Raw genomic sequence first — 21,125 nt, forward strand, 5'->3', positions numbered from 1 at the left:
GTAATTTCAAATCTATGGTATGTACTGTGAAGAAGAAAAAAACCACACTGTAATGATTTTTTTCTTTTTTAAAGAAATGGGGTTGAGGAGGGATGAATTCAGCTAGGACCTACTTGGGAAGTCAGTCTGGAGAGGGGACCTTTCAACTGAGACCTGAAGGATGAGAAGAAATGAGCCATTCACAGGCCAGGGGGTGAACTTGGCCTTGAGCGGGCAAAGAGCTTGGTGTGTCGAGTTACTGGAAGGAGAGTGGACTGGTTGGAGTGTGTGAGCGTGGCAGGGACTGGGCTAGAGAGGGGGCAGGGGCCAAGAGTGCAGGGCCTTGTGGGTCATGTTGAGGGTTTGAAGCTTTGTCGTAACTGCAGTGGAAGTCTCTGAAGAGTTTTACTGAAGAAGAAAGTTATACAATCTTGTGCATTCTAAGACTGTCACTCTGACTTCTTTGTGGAGAGTTGACTAGAGGTGGGCAAGAAAGCTCCTAGGAGGACAAGTAAGAAGGTCATTGTGGCAGGCCAGGCAAGAGACAAAAGTGGCTTCGAAGGGTCACGGTGACAGTGTAGAGTGCTTGGTTGCACCCTGGGTGCCAGGCGAAGGGTTTGATAAGCATGTTCTCATGTACTGATGTGCCACGCATCGACACTGTGATCAAGCTCATCATAGTACTCCTAAACTCTTTCTTTGCTTCTCTATTTTTACCTTCTTTTTCTCAGGAACTTTATCAATTAGGATTAGTTTTTGGCTGCAAGTAACAGGAAATCCAAAATAATAGTAGCTTAAACAGGGTAGAAGTTTATTTCTTTCACATGCAAAGGAAAGACTGGGAAAGATCAGTCCAAAGCTAGTGTGGTACTCAATGGCATCGGGGACCCAGATTCCTTCTCCCTTGTTGCCCTGCCATCCTTGCTACATGATTTCTCTCCCATAGTTCAAGAAGGCTGCTGGAGCTCCAGCCATCTCATCTAGCTCCCAGCCAGCAAGAAGGAGGAACAGCAAAATAAGCGATCTTGTTTCTCGTTAAGGATGTTTCCTGGAAGTCACACGTGACGCTTTCATTCACGTCCTTTAGTGTTCATATGACTGGAAAATGTAGTCTTTATTACTGGCAGCCGTTTGCTCAGCTAAAATTCCTGGATTCTCTTACCAGAGATGAAGGGGAGAAGGAATATTGGAGCACCAGTATCTCTTAGGCTCAAAACGATTCACCATCCTTGTGCCCATGCCAACCCCATCCCAGCCCCACTATTCAGTCATCAAACCCTGTGGTTCTTGTTCTGTCATGTCTCTCAATTTCATCTCTTCCTGCCACCTCCTTCACAAAGATCACTGTATCTTACACTGGAGTAAAGAAGGAGCTACCCTGGCTTCCAATCACACTACCACTAGATAAATTCTATTACCTCTGAAAAACCTTCAGTTGCTCCCTCTAAAAGACTGAGTCTATATTCTGTAATTTAGTGTCCAAGGCTCTCCACAGTCTGGCCCCAGTCAACCCATGATAAAACCAGTCTGGTTCAATTTTAGTAACATTAGCCATCACTGTAATAATTGTTGTTGTTAGTTGTCATATAATTGGCTCCCTACTCAGGTCGACCCCATGCGCAATGGGACAAGGCGCTGCCCAGTCCTGTGCCATCCCCATGATTGGTTGCTGATTGGACCATTGTGATCCATAGGTTTTTCACTGGCTGATCACCAGGCCTTTCTTCCTAGTCCATCTTAGTCTGGAAGCTCCACTGAAACCTGTTCAGCATCATGACAACATGCAAGCCTCCACTGACAGATGGGTGGTGACTGTGTAAGGAGGTGTGTTGGCCAGGAATTGAAACTGGGTCTCCCATGTGGAAGGTGAGAATTAATAACCTCTCGCACTTCTAAACGTAAGGTATATTCTTTACAGACTGCAAAGTATGTAGTGCCTGGAATCAGAAAACCTGGGCTCGTGGCCTAGCTTGGCAGTAGACCAGCTGTGTGGCCTTGGGTTAGTCACTTTGTTATTGTTGGTAGTTGTCGGCCAGTTACCTCCAACTCATGGCGACTTAATGTATAACCGAACAGAAGGTTCACTTACCCTCTATTAAATAAGACAAATGCCCATGACCGTAACTGATTCTTGACAAACACCGAGTCCCTTCCTTTCCTGGGCCTCCCTCTTCTGGTCTGTAGATGGAAGATGTAAGCCTGTCTTACCTACTTCCAGGGCAGTTATGAAGTTCAAGCAAGAGAAGGCATGAGAAACCATAAAACACAGGCCCGTCTGCTTCTCTCAGAGGCCTTAAGAAGTGAGCAGTGGAGGCCTGGGAGCCCAGGACACTGCCTCCCTGCCACAGGGCTCCTGGGGTATTTGTTTAATCGGAGAGTTGTGTTCTGAAGTGTGACTGTGTTGGGCCAAAAGAGAAGGGGCGTAATATGCAAGGTGAATTAAGGCCTCCTTTCAGTTTGGGTTGTGAGGTCATTTGATAATCTGCTTGAAGGCACGCTGTCTGGTACCTAGAAAGCATTTGTAATTGACGCTAGAGAAAAACAGTGATTTTCAGTGGGAAGCCATTGCCTGTTAGTGGATATGGGTAGAAATGACCCATTGTCCTTCAATGCCATGATGTCAGCTTTTGGGTGAATTGGCGACTGGCTAGAGTTTTTCTGAGAAAGTCTATGTCAAAATTAATGAGATAAAGTAAACGTCTATATTGTCAAACTGACAGAGTTGAGTAAATGTCGATATAGTTCACTGGGTGTTGTTGTTAGGTGCTGCCAAGTTGGTTCCGACTCACAGTGACCCCGTGCACCACAGAACGAAACCCTGCCCGGTCCTGTGCCATGCTCACAGTTGTTATGCTTGAGCCCATTGTTGCAGCCACTGTGTCCATCCATCTCGTTGAGGGGCTTCCTCTTCCTTGCTGACCCTGTAGTTTACCAAGCATGATGTCCTTCTCCAGGGACTGATCCCTCCTGACAACATGTCCAAAGCATAATTACTTTGTCAAGTTTAACACGTGAAAATCGTTCCTATGTACTTACCAGTATCCTTAATTTGTTTTGTGCTTGTTACCGGGGATTTCGTTTAGGGAATAAAGGTGTCTTGAGGCTTTGCATTATTTCGGAAACTGGCCTATTCTCTCCTGAGGTTGCCTGACCCATCACTGCCGCCAAATTGGGCAAAGCTGGAGGGCCGGTGAGAATCTGGGCCAGGGTCATTGGAGCCTAGTGAAGGGGAAGCTGAGGAAGAGCGGGGAGCTGTCCATCGTTAAGTGCTGAATTTCTTCTTCCATGTAGTTGTCAGTTGCCATCAAGTCAATCCCAACTCTTGGCGACCCCATGTATTTCAGAGTAGAACTGCACTTTGTAGGGTTTTCAAGGCTGTGACCTTTCAGAAGCAGATCACCAGGCCTGTCTTCCGTCTCTTCCATGCATTATCCCATTTAACCCTCACGATAATATTTTGTAGTATTCTGTCCATTTCACTGACGGAAAACCTAAGACTAAGAGCAGTGGGATAACTCACCCACCATTGTGTGCGGTTGCTTGTTTAATTGCCTCTTTCCCAGCAGGCCGTAACTCTCTAAGATAATGTATACTAGAGGGCCTAGCACTCATGGGAAGTTTATAATTATTTATTAAGTAAATAAGGGGCACTATCTTATCGTTCCAGAGCCCTGGGGCACAGTGGTTAAGAGCTTGGCTGCTAACCAAGAGGTTGGCAGTTCGAATCTAGCAGCCGTTCCTTGGAAACCCTATGGGGCGGTTCTACTGTGTCCTATAGGGTCGCTATGAGTTGGAACCGACTCAATGGCAATGGGTTTGGGTTTTACCTTAAAGTTCATGGTACACACAGTTATGTGGCCCTCCACAGCCTATGCAGTTTTTCGTCCGTTCCCCAGCACCCTGTGAAGTGGGGAGGGCTGGAGTTATTTTCCCACTTTAGAAATTAGGAAACAGAGGCTTCACGGGGTAAGTGAGCTGGGATCCCACTGCTAGCCAGCGGCTCCCCCACCTAAGGCACTCCTGCGCCCAGCTCTCTGCGCCTCATCCTTCCCCTTGTCCGCTGGGTACAGCCATCCAGCCTGGGTCTCCTTGGTCGCCATCTTGATCCGCCCAGCACTAGATGATCCCAGAGCCCAGGGTCACTTAGGCTAACAAGCAGATGAACCTATATTTGGGTAGCTGATGATGACGACGGTAGTGGAGATCTTTGCTTTAGAGGATAATGGTGTTTCCTGGAAAGTCTGTGGAGAGTTGTACTATTGCTTGAGGGGTGTTTAATAAAAACCACTCAGATAAAGGGAGGAGCCCTTAGATAAGTAATGACCTAAGGAAGCATCATCTTCCTTAACAACCTCGTCTCTAATTGTGACCAAGCTGACAAAAAAAAAAAAAAAAAAAAGGAGACCTTTCAAGGACTTAACATCCATGGGACTTTTCTTCATGTCTCCTCTCTCTGTCTGTCTCCCTAACTTCTTGAGTCAATTCTTCCTCCCCATCTGTTTGGTTTGGAGCACTTCACACGACTGCCTGGCCTCTCGGTTTGCTCTCTGCGATGGCTCAACTCCGACATTGTCCCTCCTGACGCTTCGTCTTTGGTTCTTGGCCATCTCCTTTCATTGGCCCTGGCAGTTTCCAGTCCTAGGAAGTGTCAGAGGTGGGTTGTAGTTTTCAGGCAGCATTCTGTTGCCTGGCAACATGTAACCAGCATCTTCTGTGGTGGAGGCTTCCTCTCAAACAGAATCAGGGCTGGGGATGCTGGGATGAAGGAGTCTTCATGGGCTTCTCCAGGGTCCTGGAGAGGAGGAAGGAGGGGAAAGAGAGGAGAGAGGGAGACAGAGTGAGAGACAGAGAAACAGAGAGAGAGGGACAGAGAGAGAGAGTTAGTCCAACGTTGACTCGGAGTATAGCTATTCTCCTTCTTTCATGATGGCCTTGGCGCCAGCTCATCCTCTCCTGTCCTGTTTCAGGAATCACAGCTGTTCAGCTTGGGTGAGTCTTGGGTTAGGGACCATTGAACACTCCATGTGACTTGGTAGTCTCCCTCTGTGGCTCCCCAAGGTGAAGCTGGCCTGGGTGAAGGTGAAGGCCATTGGGTCATTTCTAGCTGAGTAGAGCTCTTTGTTTGTCTTGCTCCCCATGAGATGCTGCTGGGGTGCAGGACTTAAGTTCACAGGATACGAGGCACATGGATGGGAGCTCTGCCTTCTCCATGCAGACCATACAGCCTTCTGGGTGAATGCATCCCAGCCTCATGTCCAGGCTGGCTGGTGTTGGCTGTATTGTCTGTAGTGGGAAAAGGCCACCAAAGTCTACCCGTCTGTGAAGATACCTGGCGACTTTGTCTGCAGTCAGCCCAGCTGCATTTCCCTAGAGAGTGGGGAGAAGGGAGGGGGATAGACTGTGATCAAAGAAGCACCTAACTTAGAGCTGGAAAAGGCTCTGTAGCTCATTTCGCTAAATCCTCCCATTTTACAGATGAGAACAGCAAGGCCCAGAGAAGGGAAGTGACTTCTCCAAAGTCAAACAGCAAGTTAGAGAGCATCTGAGCTCCCAGTTGAGGGTCTTTCTCCTGGGGTGTGAGCGTAAAGGGCGTGCATGACCAAGCCCGCATGGGGTAGAAAGAGGCAGCACAGTGGTGGGAGGCCCACTGGATTTGGGTCTCGTCACTCCCGGATTCTGGCCTCCGTTCCCTTATCTGTAAGACGATGATAGTTGTCGGGCTAGACGTGGCACCAAGACGGTGACTTGAGAGGAAAGCTGAGTTGCCTCGTTTAGACCAACAGGCATTGAGTCCATGGTAGTCCTGTTACTTTTCTGGAAAAGCCCAGAAGTTGAGGGAGTCCTGGGCCTCTGGGCTAATGCCCCCTAAGAAAATCCCGTTGTGTGGCCAGAGACCCTCAACACAGCCACTACTGCTATTCCTAAGGACACCTGTCACACCAGGCTGATTTGGCCCCCTGAGAATCGGTGTCTGCTCAGAGAGGGCCCTGAGGATGCAGGCATTGGGCTACAGCTGCCCACCCCCTATAGAACCAGCTCTCCATCCTGTGTGGGCCATGGCGCCAGGAAAAGCTCACTCTCAGACAGCCCCAGCAGCTCAGAGCTGGAAGGGGCCTGAGGGGTTGTGTGGCCCCGGCCCCTCATTTCTCAGATGAGGGGCCAAAGGCCCAGAGCAATGAGGGATTGGCTGATGCTAAGGGGGTTTTACAGTATTGTCTTCAGGCTCCGAAAGCAAGAAGAAACCTCCAGACAGCCCGTCTCTTCTTTGTCTTGCTCCTTCTTTTCCTCCAGCAAGAATTGCTCAGTTCCAGAGGCAGGAAGAAGGAGTGCAGTGCTAAGGGCGGTCTCCCCAGCTGCGTCCTTTTTCTGGTCCTGGGGCTGCAGGATGAGCAAGGAGGGGAGAAGAGCCCCTGGCCTGAGCCGCCGCTGACAGATACGTGAGCCTTCCCTTCAGCGGCTGCTCTTAGACAGCTTGGAGCCTGCCTGCTGTGAGGATTGGGAAGCTCCTCCATCAGGAAAGCCGCTCTTGGGAGGACAGTTAGGAGTGTGATTCACTGCCTGTGTTCCTCTTCTTCCACAGAGCACTGAGCTTCTCAATTAACCTGATTTCTGAAGTGCTCCAGGACTTTCCAGCTAATCTGTGAACTGAGATGTGGGGTGGCTGGGCTGTGGGGGCAGGTGCGCCCTGGACTAGCCCCTGTGACCTGCCCTATGACCTCCCTATTGCCAGATATCAGGGGAGGTCCGCCTTCCTGGACACCGCAGGCCCAGGGAAGGAGGTTAGAGGTTAGGAGCAACCACATTCCACGTGCAGGCGGCTGTGATTAGGGGGCATCCTGCAGGCCTCAGAACCCCAGATCGGGTGGTTGCCCTAGCTGTTCATGTCCTGGCGTCCCTTCCTCTCAGGCCAGACCCTCACCAGGTGCCCCGACCCAGAGCCCTTCCACCGCCGTGCTCCAGATGGGCCACTCTCTTCTTTGTCTTGCTGCTTCTTTACCTACAGCAAGAATCTCTGCACTTCCGAGGTGCCACTCTGCACTTAGGTGAGCCAGAACGCTCCACTCCCCTGGATGTCCAGGGCTCCCTCTCAGCACCCTCTCTCCTCAGTGGCAGGGGAAGCAGCCTCCCAGAGCTCCCACATCCTGCTCTGGAACCCCACTGCTCTGGAAACACAAACAAGAAAATCCCTTTGCGGGGTATTTGTCCCACTGCTTTCTCCACTGTTCTTGGTTGAGGGCGATCCCCACCTCCCTCCCACGCTAACCTGCCCAGGTGAGGCTGCAGCTCTGTGGTCTCCTCAACGTCTGCCCTCCTGGGGAGCTGCCTGCCTTTAGTTCTCTTTGGAAAGCATGAGTGGAAGGAGAAAGACTCCTTTCCCTTGGGGCTCTCTAGCCAGGACCACTGCCTACCCAGCATTGCCCTACAGGGGGCGCCGTTCACATTGGCAGGGACGTGAATGGTGCTCCCTGGTGTGGCACAGCTGACAACCTACCCTGCTAAACAGGGCCCTGGCTCACTCCCCTGTGAAGCTGGCTCTTCGTAATACAGATCCAGGATCAGGCACTCGGAGAGCCACTCAACCTCTCTGACTTCCAGTTCCTCAAAGGCGCAGTATGGTCCAAGCTGGGGCTGTGGGATCAGGCAAACCCAAGTTCAAATCCAGCCACTGCCACTCATTAGATGTTTTATTTCGTGCTAGTTCCCTCATCTCGCTGAGCCTCAGTTCGCGACTCAAGAAAGTGGGAAACAATTCCAAATCTTGTCATTGTGAGGATGAAATGAGATAATGCACGTAACGGTATGGCCCACGTGGCACGAGGTCAGCACTAGGTAAATGACTGTAAGCTCTTAAAATAGAGCGAAGATGCAGTCCTACCTGCCTCTCAGAAATAAAATGAGATGAGAAGAAGATCACCTCTAAGGTCTTTGAGGAAATGTTTTTACCAGAATCCCAACCACTGTTATCCTTGTCTCCGTACATAAAAACTAAGATCTGTGAAGCCCCTTTGCTTCCAAGTCACACTCTGTGACTGATGGCAGATGTCGGGGAGAGGCTCAGCCAGGAGAGAAAAAGCTTACAGGCGGCAGACTGAGGCCCCGGGAGGGTGGAGCTGAATGAAAACCACAGACAGTAGCTGCAGAGAGAAAGCAGAAATCTGGAAATGTTTTCAACAAAAAGCAGAGGCCTCGGAGCGGGGAGTGAGGTGCGACCAGGTTCTAAAGTCACTCCCCACAGCCCTCACTCATTCACTGTCTTCTCCAGCAGGTTTGCCCAAGCTTCCCCGACCCCCAGCTGACACTGGGCCACAGAGACGGGCAAGCCCTGGAAGCAGGCACCCAATTAGATCCCACGCTGGGAGGTGACAGAGAGGAGCACATGGGGTGGGGTGGCTAAGGGAGTGCCACAGAGGAACTTGATCCAGGAAAGCTTCCTAGAGGAGGTGATTTCCTAAAATTCAGGAGCCTCCAGGCAAAAGGACCAACATGAGCAAAGCGTTGGGTGGGAGAGATAATAAAGAGTTGCTTGCCAGGGTGTAAAGTGAGAGGTTGTGGCTGGCCTGAAGGCTGGAGAGATGGGCAGGGCCCAGATCACAATAGGCCTTCAATGGTAGACTTCTTGCCTCCCAGACAGGAGACCAGGAAACCCTGGTGGCGTAGTGGTTAAGTGCTATGGCTGCTAACCAAAAGATTGGCAGTTTGAATCCACCAGGTGCTCCTTGGAAACCCTATGGGGCAGTTCTACTCTGTCCTAGAGAGTCGCTATGAGTCAGAATCGCCTCGATGGCAGCGAGTTTGGTTTTTTTTTAATACAGGAGACTTGGGTTTGATTCCCAGCCAATGCACCTCAGCTGCAGCCACTACTCATCTGCCAGTGGTGGCTTTTGTGTTGTTATGACGCTGAACAGGTTTCAGCAGAGCTTCCAGACTAAGATGAACTAGGAAGAAAGGCCTGGCAATCTACTTTCGAAAACCAACCAATGAAAACCCTATGGATCCCCATAGAACATTGTCTGATTCTCCGCCGATCATGGGAATGGCCCGGGACTGGGCAGCATTTTGTTCCACAGTGTGGGGTGGTCATGAGTCAAGGCTGACTGAACAATAGCTAACAACGAGAACAAGGAGGTTGGGCTTGATCTTCTCTCAAGGCCAACAGTTCCCAACCTTATTTATGTACTTGTTTCTTTTATTCTAGAGATGCAGGAGACATGGTATTGAGACACCCAACCACTGCCGTGGGTGTGCCCCAAGTTACCAATCATTTCTGCAAATTGGCTGGAACCCTACCCTTTCCTCTCCCATTCAAGAAAGCAAATCAGAGTCCAAGAGCACATAGGGATAACCTTGAAACTACCCTACCACTCACAAATGCCAATTCTTCGACTACTGTTAGTCCTAGGTAGATTGTTCATACACACTAGTGTGTCTCTACTGTGAGGCTGAGAACCTGCCCCACCTCCCCTACTCCACTACCCTCAGTCTAGGCCCGTGGAGGTACTGTTGGGTTTTAAGCCTGAGATAATCATGGGCATCTTGTGTTTTGGGACCATGCCCCTGGCTGCAGTGTGGAAGGGGATCTGAGGGTGCGTAAGAATGACGTGGAGACAAGGAGACCAGTTGGGAAGATGGCGGCAGTGATGATCCTGAGACAGGACGCGGCTTCCCCCAGGGCAGTGTTGGCTAGGATGGGGAGTGAGAGGCGGGCTTGAGAGAGCTGTAGGACCCAAAATTGACAGGACAGACTGATTGGATGTGGAGGGGATGGAGGAGGACATCCGAGAACAATGTCCAGCATCCTGGCATGGCTAGGCAAGTGGCTGGTGGTATTGCATACAGGCAGGTTTGGAGGGCAGGGGCTGGTGGGGAGGAGAGCAGGTCACGAGTAGGGTTCTGATTAAGTTGAGCTTGATTTACCTGCTGTCCTCCCCAGAGATGTCTCATGTTAGGCAGACAGATCTATGGGTTTGAAGTTCAGAGGGAGGTCCAGGCCAGTTTCAGAGGTTTCAGAGGTGGCAGTTGAAACCAGGAGGAGGGATGTGATCACCAGAAGAGAGAGGGCTTTGGGCTGTGGGTCCTGGGAGGACCCAAGTGCTTCCTCCTCTGGGCTTTCCGACTGCATGTACCTCCTCCTGGTACAGCCCTCTCCACTTTATGTCACACCATGTCGCCCCACCCCACATGGGTCTCCCTGGAGCAGGGACCCTGCTTTGTTTAATTTTATGCCATTATTATCTGGCCACGCAGTCAATAAACCAGTTGCCGTCAAGTCAATCCCGACTCACGGTGGCTCTATGTGTGTCGGAGTAGAACTGTGCTCCGTAGGGTTTTCAATGGCTGATTTTTAAGAAGTAGATTGCAGGCCTTTCTTCCAAGGTATCTCTGGATGAACTCAAATCTCAAGCCTTTTGGTTAGCAGCTGAGCACATTAAATTTGTACCAACCAGGGACTCCACTTGGGCCACTATGTGTCCACCTGAAAAAAAAATCTCGTAGCTGTCGAGTCGATTCCGACTGATAGTGACCCTATAGGTGCTAAATAAAAGTTTGCGGAATACGTGAAACCAACCTGAGGCAAACAGACTGGTCTCCCCACAAGAAGCGCGCCTGCCTTGGAGGCAGAAACCATCCTCCCCGTATGGGAGTGCTCCCGCTGGGGTCCTCACGGGGAGAGAGTGGGATAGAGGGTGGAGGAGCCAAAGAGGGAATGAGCGAGGGAGAGAGAAAAGGGAGGTGAGGACAGTGTTTCCAAGGGGGAAAAGGAAAAAAGAAGAAAGAGCAGAGAGAGGCAGTGTGTCTTAGTCATGCAGTGCTGCTGTAACAGAAATATCACAAGTGGATGGCTTTTAACAAAGAGAAATTTATTCTCACAGTCTAGTAGGCTACAAGTCCAAATTCAGGGCGGTCAGCTCCAGGGGAAGGTTTTCTCTCTCTGTTGGCTCTGGAGGAAGGTCCTTGTCATCAGTCTTCCCTTGGTCTGGGGGCATCTCAGCGCAGGGACCTCAAGTCCAAAGGATGCACTCTGCTCCTGGCGCTGCTTTCTTGGTGGTATGAGGTTCCCATGTGTCTCTGCTCGCTTCTCTCGTTTATATCTCAAAAGAGATTGGCTTAAGACACTAATCTTGTTGACCTATCAGTATAACTGCCACTAATCCATCTTATTACATCATAGTGATAGAGTTTACAACACATAAGGCAATCACATCAGATTACAAAATAGTACATGATCATGCAATACTGGGAATCATGACCCAGCCAAGCTGACAGATATTTTGGGGGGACACAATTCAATCCATGACACAGTGCAAAGGAAAATCGAGGAGGGGGAGAAGGGAAAGTGAGGGACCGGGGTGTGGGATGACAGACAGTGCAGGTCACCCGCACCTTAGCACCCCCACGGCTCTGCTTGTTAAGCACAGTGGACCCAGCAGCCTCAAGAGCGCCCTCTAGCTGCCTTGCCTCTCCTTCCACGCTGCTCCCTCTCACCTCAGGCCCTCTCGCAGCGAGCCCCTCCGCCTGGAAAGCTCCCACCACTGCCCTGTTCCTCCTGTGTGGCTGCTCAGAGGTCTCTGCTCAGTGTGCTCCGTCCACCCTGGGGGCACTCCTTTCAATTGTGATTCAGCCTTTTTCTGCGTTCATGTTTGGTGTCTGCCTCCCTCTCTGGACTGTAAGTTCCATGAATAGGTCCAAGTTTAGCACATGGTGGAGGCCCTGTGTGGTACAAACAATTAACACACTCGACTGCTAATCGAAAGGTTGGAGGTTCAAGTCCACCCAGAGGAGCCTTGGAAGCACATGGCAATCTGCTTCGTAAAAACCAGCCCTTGCAAACCCTATGGAGTACAGTTCTGCTCTGACACAAGTGGGGTCACCATGAGTTGGAGTTGACTCAATGGCGGTGGGTTTTAGCACGTAGTAGGGGGCTCATTCATATGTGTTGACTGAATGGGCTCATTGATTCAGCCCAAAATATGTACCAGGTGCTCGGGGCGGGGGTGGGGGGTGTATTTATTCTCTCACGTCACCATCAGCCCAGCATCATGAGAGAGGCTGGACATGCTTCACTGTGCAGAAGGGAAGCCTGGGGCTCAGAGAGGTGACAGCTTTCCCTGGGGCCCACAGCTAATGGGTGGCAGGGCTGGACCAGAACCCCCATCTGTTGAATTCCTAAACCCATGCCCTTCCTGCCACACCACCTCCAGACACCCTGAAAGACACACTTCCTATGGGAACAGCGCTTCTTCCAAACATATTGTTTGTCTCCGTTTTCATGCATTTTATTAAACATTTCCAAATCAGGAAACATGGAAATATTTTTTAATAAGAAGAAAGAAAACACTGCAAATTGAGAAACTGACTCAGAAGGATTTGCCAGATGAGCCATCTGGTTTTTCATTTAATAACCATTCAAACAGGGTGACAGCACTCCCCTTTCAGGAGAAAACGGACCGTGGAAGGACCAGCAGCTGGCTCCCCTCAGACGGCGCACCCAGGTGCACCCATTTGCGATGTGGGGATGTTGAGCAGAACATCCTAGCTCAAGAAAGAGAGGAAGAGGCCCCAGAAAAGAGAAGCGCACACCAAGGGAAGCTTGGCTGGGGAGATTGCTTAAGCTCCCCAACCACGGCCCACAGAGAGGTCGAATCCAGATGGGTGACAGCAGCCAGGTGTCCAACTCTTCCTTACTGTGGCCAGTAAGTCTCTGCAGGAAACAGCTAAAGGAGACACATCTGCCACCACCTCCACGAGAAAAAGCGACAACCCTCAGACCCCATGTTCACACGGAGAAAACAAGCCGTGTGTGTCTGACAGCAAGTCACATCCTGCTTCGTGCAAGTGGGCTGTTTTGGTGGTGGTGGTTTTCTCCCCTTTTAAAAATAACGGAGGCCTTGCACTTGTGCTGTTAGTTGTTGGGGCTGGAAATAAAGGACTAGATTTAGATTTGCCTCGGAAAGATCCAGGGCTGTTACCTTGAATTACCTGGTAGAGGGACACGTTCTTCCTTTCCTAAATTCCAAGGCCGACTCTCGAGAAATAGGACAACGTCCGTGGGGGTGAGCAAATAGAGGGAGTGGCTTTATTTATGCATATGTAATCAGGGCCGGTGGGCTTGTGGTCAACCCTGGGTCTCCAAAGCCCTTTATTGCACATTTTGAGGTGTTTATAAGGGACACAGTTTTTGAGAAAAGGAAGAACTCTTCTTTTCTTGCCTTGATGTGAAGTACCATAGCTTGAATAAGCAATAATAGCTCTGCAGTCCCCATAAACCATTTATTCCGCAGCTAACTTTGAATTTCAATGGCACTCTTTCACACACTTCAAGCATTTTTCAAATGCTCCTAAATTAAGGTTCATGACACCCTGGAGAAATGGGGATTTCACCCCAGTTTCTCCACAAAGCTGGTATCCCGTGTCCTTGCTCGCGGAGAAGACTCGATAATTGGAAGTTGCATTATATTGGAGACCTAGACCAAGTCGGAGGGAGAGATGGGAATAAACCCAGGACTCATTGACAACCTGATAGCTTCTCAGACCCCCTGTTATGGACTGGCAGTAGCCAGTGGCACACAGAGCCTCCTGCCATCATCCTCCTGGCAGTGACTGAGCTGGTGCTTTGCCAAGCAAAGACAGGCACACAGAGGCCGCCTCCGCGCCCCACCCCATGTCCTGCTCACTGCAGCTGCCATTTTTAGAATCAGAAAAACACATGGGTCTCATCCCAGATTTTCCACTTCCTTGCTGTGAGAAGTTAGTTAGGTCAGTTCCTCTCCGAGCTGGTCATTGAGTCATTATAAAATAGGGTAAGAGGCCCCATCCTGCTGGCTTGTTACTGAGACTAAATGGGATTATGCGTTCATTTATTCATTCAACAAATATTTATTGAGCTCTAGGGATATAGCAGAGACCCTGAATAGTGCAAATGGTTAACCACATGGCTACTAACCAAAATCTTGGCCGTTCCAATCCACTCAGAGGCACCTCGGAAGAAAGGTCTGGAGATCTACTTCTGAAAAATCAGCCATTGAAAACTCCATGAAGCACAGTTCTCCTCTGACACACATGGGGGCGCCATGAGTCAGAGTACATTCCAGGGCAACTGGTCCTGGTTAGGGATACAGCAGTAAACAAAACAGGAAAAAGTTCTTCTCTTCATGAAGCATCTATTCTAGCGGGAGTTGGTAGCTCAAAAACACAAAAATATACCCAATATGTATTATGTCAGATGGTGATAGGTGCTATGGAGAACAGTGACTTGGGACACGAAGATGGGGCACGTTGGGTATTGGGGAGCAGTGTGATTGTAAATAAGGTGATCAGGGAAAGCCTTACTAGATGCTGACATTTGAGCAAAGACTGTAATTATCTGAGGCATGAGCCTTCCAGGTAGAATGAATCAAAAATAAAAAACAAACCCGTTGACGTTGAGTAGACCCATAGGGTTTCCAAGGAGCGCCTGGTGGATTTGAACTGCCAACCTTTTGGTTAACAGCCATGGCACTTAACCACTACACCACCAGGGTTTCTGGTAGAAGGAACAGCAAATGCAAAAGCTCTGAGACAGGAGTCAAACTGCCGTGTTCAAGAAGCTGTACAGATGGTGGAAGGCAGGGTGGAGTGGATGAAGGGGCCGGCCCTAGGAGATGGATTTAAAGAGGCCCGGGAGCATGGGGTGAGGGGTAGGGGGGTGTAGGCCCTTGTAGACCCCATAAGGACTTCAGCTTTACTTCTGAGGGATAAGGGAATTTTGGAGCAGAGAGGTGATAGAGTCTGTCTTATTTTTTTAAATAATATTTTGTTTATTTTTGATGGTATTTTAGTTATCTAGTGCTGCTATAACAGAAATACCACAAGTGGATAGCTTTAACAAAGAGAAATTTATTCTTTTGCAGTCTAGTAGGCTACAAGTCCAAATTCAGGGCGTCAGCTCCAGAGGAAGGTTTTCTCTGTCAGCTCTGGAGGAAAGTCCATGTCATCAATCTTCCCTTGGTCTAGGAGCTTCTCTGTGCAGGCACCTCAGGTCCAAAGGATCTGCTCTGCTCCTGGCACTGCTTTCTTGGTGATATGAGGTCCCCATGTGTCTCTGCTCACTTCTCTCTTTTATATCTCAAAAGAGATTGGCTTAAGACACTATCTAATCTTGTAGATCTCATCAGCGTAACTGCCACTAATCCATCTTATTACATCATAGTGATAGAATTTACAACACATAGGGAAATCACATCAGATGATAAAATGGTAGACAGTCACACAATACTGCGAATCATGACCCAACCAAGTCCACAGATATTTTGGGAGGACACAATTCAATTCATGACAGATGGGAATATACATAGCCAAACACACATCCATTCACAATTTCTACATGAGCAGTTCAATAACATTGGTTACATACTTCACATTGGATCCCCATTCTGTCTCTGCCCATACTGTCTCATCACCATTAATTTCATGCTCTCTGCCCCCTAAAGTTCTCATCTATGCTTTAGATGAACTGTTGTCAGCTTGCACTCATATTGATAATTCTTTATAAGAACGCTGTGTTCGAGGTCAATATTCTTTATTAATTGGGCTAAACGGTTGTTTAGTTTAAAGATGGCTTCTCAGACATTTTAAATGACTCACTCTGGCTGCTGTGAGGAGACTAGACTGGTGTGGCTGCTGAGGGATGAGGCGTTGTTCGGGCAGAAGTGAGGTGACTATTTAGATGGCTACGCAGTGATCTAGGTGACAGGACAGAGGCTGGGACCAGGGTGGTAGGAGCAAAGGTGGTGAGAAGTGGCCAGATTCTGGGAATATTTTTTATTTTATTGTTGTACTTTAAGTGAAAGTTTACAATTCAAGTTAGTCTCTTATACAAAAATTTATACATACATTGTTATGTGACCCCAATTGCTTCCCCTGTACTGTGACGGCACACTCCTCCTTTCCACCCCTGATTCCCCGTGTCCATTCAACCAGCTCCTGACCCTCTCTGCCTTCTCATCTCGCCTCCGGACAGGAACTGCCCGTTTAGTCTCATGTATCTACTTGAGCTAAGAAGCACACTCTTCATGAGTATCATTCTGTGTCCCATAGTCCAGTCCAATCTTTGTCTGAAGAGTTGGCCTCGGGAATAGTTTCAGTTCTGGGTTGACAGAGAGTCCAGGGGCCATGCTTCCTGGGGATGCTCCAGTCTTGGTCAGACCATTAAGTCTGGTCTTTTTTACTAGATTCTGGGAATAGTTTGAACGTGGAGTTGACAGGATTTGTTGATGGAGATAAGGGGCTTAAATGCACTTGTTAAAACTGCAAATCACCATATAAAGGGAAGGGTCTGTGGCCCACCACAGGAAGAGTGGGACAGGAAAACTTAGTAGGAAAAGCTGGGAGGAGCGGTTGTGTTTCTCCTCAGCAGTGTCTGCTGTCCATTCTCCCTCTGTGTCCCATGGGGCTGCGTTTGTCTCTAGGACGAAGCCTCAGGCGGGCAGCTCCTGGAGGGGCCGTCAGACGCCTCTATCTGTGTCACAAGTTGAAGGTTGACAAAGCTCTTCCACATTCGATCTTCCCACAGCTCATGAGGTAGGCAGGGCAGACATTGTTAGGGCCTGCTTCCCTGAAGATAAGACAGAGACCAAGACAGTGAAGATTTGTTCGAGGTCACAAAGCTGTTAGGGCATGAAAGGCAGGCTTTCAGGTCCAGATCCTGTGTTCTTTCTACTTTGCCAAGGCCAGACGTACACATGTAAGATGGTGATGGTACAACAATAACAAAAGCAGTGACCGTTGAGTCAATTCCAAACCGTGGCAACCTCACGTGTGTCAGAGTAGAACTATATCCCATAGGCTTTTCAGTGGCTGATTTTTCAAAAGTAGATCACCGGGCCTTTTTTCCTAGGTGCGTCTGGGTGGACTTGAACCTCCAACCTTTCAGTTAGCAGGCAAGTACTTTAACTGTTTGTACCACCCAGGGACTCTGGCCCAACAATCCTCAATATTTTTCTAGTATGACTATGTGCCAGGAGCTGTTCTAATTGTTTTAGACATACCAACTCATTTAACCTCCCTAATACCTCTATGAGAGTTGGTACAAGTATTTTCTCTTTTTACAGATGGGGAAATGAGGACAAGGTCATGCAGATACTAAGGGGCAAAGCCCAGATTCAAATGTAGTGGTATAGCCCTAGAGCCTGTGTCCAACCACGACATCACACAGCCTGATGGTCTCCTACACAAATGGAAGAGCAGCAAATGGATGGAGCAGATGCTAAGTGTGTGGGAGCTGGAGGCAAAGAGGTCACTGTGGCTGGGAGGGACTGGATGAGCTATGAGCTGGATCTTGAAAGGAATAGTCAGAAGGGATAAGCTAGGACAATGGCAGCATGAGGAGCAAGAGAGGTGTATGCACAAGGCAAGCTTGGAGCACAGCAATGCTGAAGAGGAAGCCAGAGGATGAAGTCATGAGGGCATGGTCAGAGCAGGAGGAGGAAAACCGGGAGACACCGAAGGATGGGAGTGTTCTGAGGAGGGAGTTGCCAACAGGGTCAAAGGCCACCAAAGAATCAAGTCAGGTATATGTTGTTGGTTTTTTTGTTGGAGAACTTAGCAAACACAGAGTCCACAGCTCAGTGGGGGCAGGAGTCTGACTTCGTGAAGCTGAGGAATGACTGAAAGGTGATAACAAATCAATCCATTTGACCAGAGTTCTCGGAAGGCTTGGCTCGATTCCTGCATATTTCCAACAAACAAACCAAACCCAGGACAAGCAGCTACAGCCAACAAATGAGTAAGATCAATGTGAAAAGAGAGTTTTCACACACACACACACACACACACACACACACACAAAGTTAAAAATAAAAAAAAAGAAATATTCAAACTCCACTGAAAAGAAGGAGGAAGAGGCAGTAATTTGACTTTGGCATATTTTCTGTCAGCCTATTGCTGTAACAGGTCACAGCTACTGTCAAGAAGCTGAGTTCAAGCCCGAGAAATTTGGCAGCCCCTTTGACAAAAGTTTATCAGTAGAAGAGAACAGCTGAAATCATCTTAAGATGCCTCACTGAGTTACTGAAGCAAGCATCACTTTCACAGGGGGACAGAAAGAGCAGCAAGCAGGCCATATTCATTCTGCAAATGTTTACTGAGCACCTTTTATGTGCTAGACCCTAAGACTACAAAGATGACTATAACCCCAGGGTTAAACAAATCAGTCAGTGGAACAGAATAGAGAACCCAGAACTAGCCCCACTTGCAAATATAATCTAAGTGACAGAGGCAGCATTGAATGTCAATGGGAAGAGGACTGACTATTCATTAAGTGGGGCTGGGATAATGGCTATCTGTATTTAAAAAAAAAAAAAAGAAGTTGTATCCCTACCTCACATCATACACAGGTGAATTAAAGACTTAAACATGAAAGGCAGCATTTAAAAACATTTAAAAGAAAGTCTTACAAGTTTAGGTAGGGAAGGATTTCTTAAAAAATACAAGGCATAAACTGGAAGAAGATATTCACAATACATAAGCTGACAAGGTTCTTGTTACCTGGAATATACAAAGAACTCTTATGAATCAATAAGAAAAAAAGGACAAAAATGCATCGATAGAAAAATGGGCAAAAGTAATTAATGGTACTTCATGGAAGAGGACACACGAATGACCAACAAACATGAAAGAATATTCAAACTTTTGTCAGGAAATGCAAAGTAAAAGCGTGATGAGATCCCAATTTACCTACTAGTTTGACAAAAATTAAAGTCAGACAATGACAAATGTTGACGAAGATATGGAGCAACAGGAACTCTTATCCACTGCTGGTGGAAGCCTAATTGGTACCACCATTTTGAAAAACAACTTGACGTTTTCTAGTGACGTTAAATATATATCTTACAAACCAGCAAATCCACTCTTAGGTATGTGTCCTAGAGAAACTCTTATGCAATGCACCAAGAGATATGATCAAAAATGTTTGTCGCAGTATTGCTTGTTAGAGGAAAAAATTGGGAACCATCCAAATGTCCATCATAGGTGAATGAATAAATAAATTATTGTATATTCATATGATGAAACACAAGATAAGAATGAAAATAAATCGCAGGCAAGTATATCAACATATGTGCTGAGTGGAGGGAAAAAAAAAGAATTCATAGAATAGCTCACTGTGTTAGTTATCTCCTGCTGCATAACAAATTGCTCCAAAATTTAACAGCTAAAAAATAAAGTAGTATATCACTATTTCTGTGGGTCAAGAATATAAGTGTGGCTTTACTGAGTGCCTCTGGCTTAAGGTCTCTCATGAGATTGTAGCCAAACTATTGACTAGGGTCTCATCTCACAGCACAACTTAAAGGGTAACTGCTTCCAAGCTCACTCATGTGGTTATTGACAGGCTGTGTCCCTCCAAAAGAGAATGAGAGAGAGAGATCACCCAAAACAGAAGATGCGGTCTTCTCATGACCTAATCCCAGAAGCGATAGCCCATTGCTTCTTCTGTGTTCTGTTTGTTAGAAGCAAGTTACTATGTTCAGCCCACACTCAAGAGAAGGCAATTACAAAAGGGCATGAATCCCAGGAGCCTAGGGATTATTGGGGGGCATTGTAGAGGCACACTCATGCAGTATGATTTCATTTTTATGAAGTTCAGAAATAGGCAAAACTAAATTATGTATTGTTTAGGCAGACATACGTGGAAGCATTATGAAGAAAAACAAGGAAATGATAAACATGAAATTCTGGATGTTGATTATCTCTGGGGGGAGGTGGGAGACTGAGAATGGAGAAGACACACAAGTAGATCCAAAAGGTTGGGGTTAGATGGTGGGTTCATAGATGTTTATTTTATTTTTATGCTTCATAGATGAATTTTATGTTACATATATTTTTGGTTTTTTTTTCTCTTTGGTTTGGATTTATGTTTGATTTTATCAAAGTTATAATGCATACACTTTATAGTCACTTGTTCTGTAGTGTTTGTGTTCCCCCACCAGCTCCTCCCGTCTACCCTTCTCCAGAGGCAACTGTTTTTACCTCCTTTTGCTAATTTTATTTTAGCATTTACCTCCATGTCTCTAAATAACATGTTATATTGCTATTTTTGATGCTTTGATGAAGATTTAGCTCCCTTTCCTCTCCTCCAACTCTTCTTGTTCCCCTAGCCTTGTCTTATATCATGATTTTGGTTAGACCAGTCATCAGTGTTTACATTAACCCGTCAACACGAAGTTGACTCTACTCATAGTTGAGCCTTGTAGTAAAGTATAACTTTTCCTGCAGAACTTCTCGTTTTCCTATCCATTTTCATCTTCTGGGAGAAATTTCTCTAGAGCCTTCTGATCAGCTCTAGTATGGATAGGTTGAGATCCACACCTGGCACAAGGCTATCATCCAAGGACCTCCCGGCACCACCATCCTGGGACTTCTTTTCTGTTGGATCTCCAGTTTCCCATATCCCATATCTTTCTCCTTCTTGGTTTACTCCTTTGTTTTATTGAAGCATATCCTCTAGTGGCTTCCTGAGAAAGGGTGAATGGGAAATCTTTGAGACCCTCGCACATCTGAAAATGTTTTCATTCCACCCTCAGATTTAACATATACTTTGACTAGACATAGAATTCTGATTTGGAAATAATTTTTCTTCAGAATTTTGAAGCTTTTATTCCATGGCCTTCTAGCTTCCAGTGTTGCTGTGAAAAGTCCAAAGTCATTCTGATTTTTGATTCTTTGTATTTGACCTTTTGTTTTCCCCCTCTCTGAAAGCTTTATAGTATCTTCTCCTTTTCCCCATGGTGTTCTGAAATTTCATAATGATGTGCCTTGGTATGAGTCTATTTTTATCTACTGTTCCGGGGACAGTGGGCCCTTGATCTAGAAACTCATGTCCTTCAGTTTTGGGAAATTGTTTGAATGATTTCTGGTTATTTCTTTCCTTCTCCTTCTCTTTCACCTTCTCCTTCTCCGCCTGCCACTTCCCACCCCTCACCCCCCAGTTCTCTCTTCCCGGAACTACCATTATTTGACTTGGCAGACTGATTCACTAATTTTCTCATTTTCTCTTCTGTTTTCCATCTCTCTTTCTGTCTTTTTCAGCCTTTTGGGAGACTTCCTCAATTTATCTTCCAGCCCTTCTAGGGAGCCTTTTTTTTTTTTTTTTTTTTATATAGCATTCCGTT

General features: G+C 47.4%; 1 protein-coding gene across 2 annotated transcripts in view; it reads left to right on the plus strand.

Annotated features, from left to right (window-relative positions):
• KCNN3 (potassium calcium-activated channel subfamily N member 3) overlaps positions 1-21,125 on the plus strand; it is a 186,662-nt gene that overhangs the window by 131,632 nt on the left and 33,905 nt on the right. The window lies entirely within an intron of this gene.

This window comes from Trichechus manatus, unplaced genomic scaffold, assembly GCF_000243295.1.
Source record: "Trichechus manatus latirostris isolate Lorelei unplaced genomic scaffold, TriManLat1.0 scaffold00213, whole genome shotgun sequence".
NCBI classification, from domain to species: Eukaryota; Metazoa; Chordata; class Mammalia; order Sirenia; family Trichechidae; genus Trichechus; species Trichechus manatus.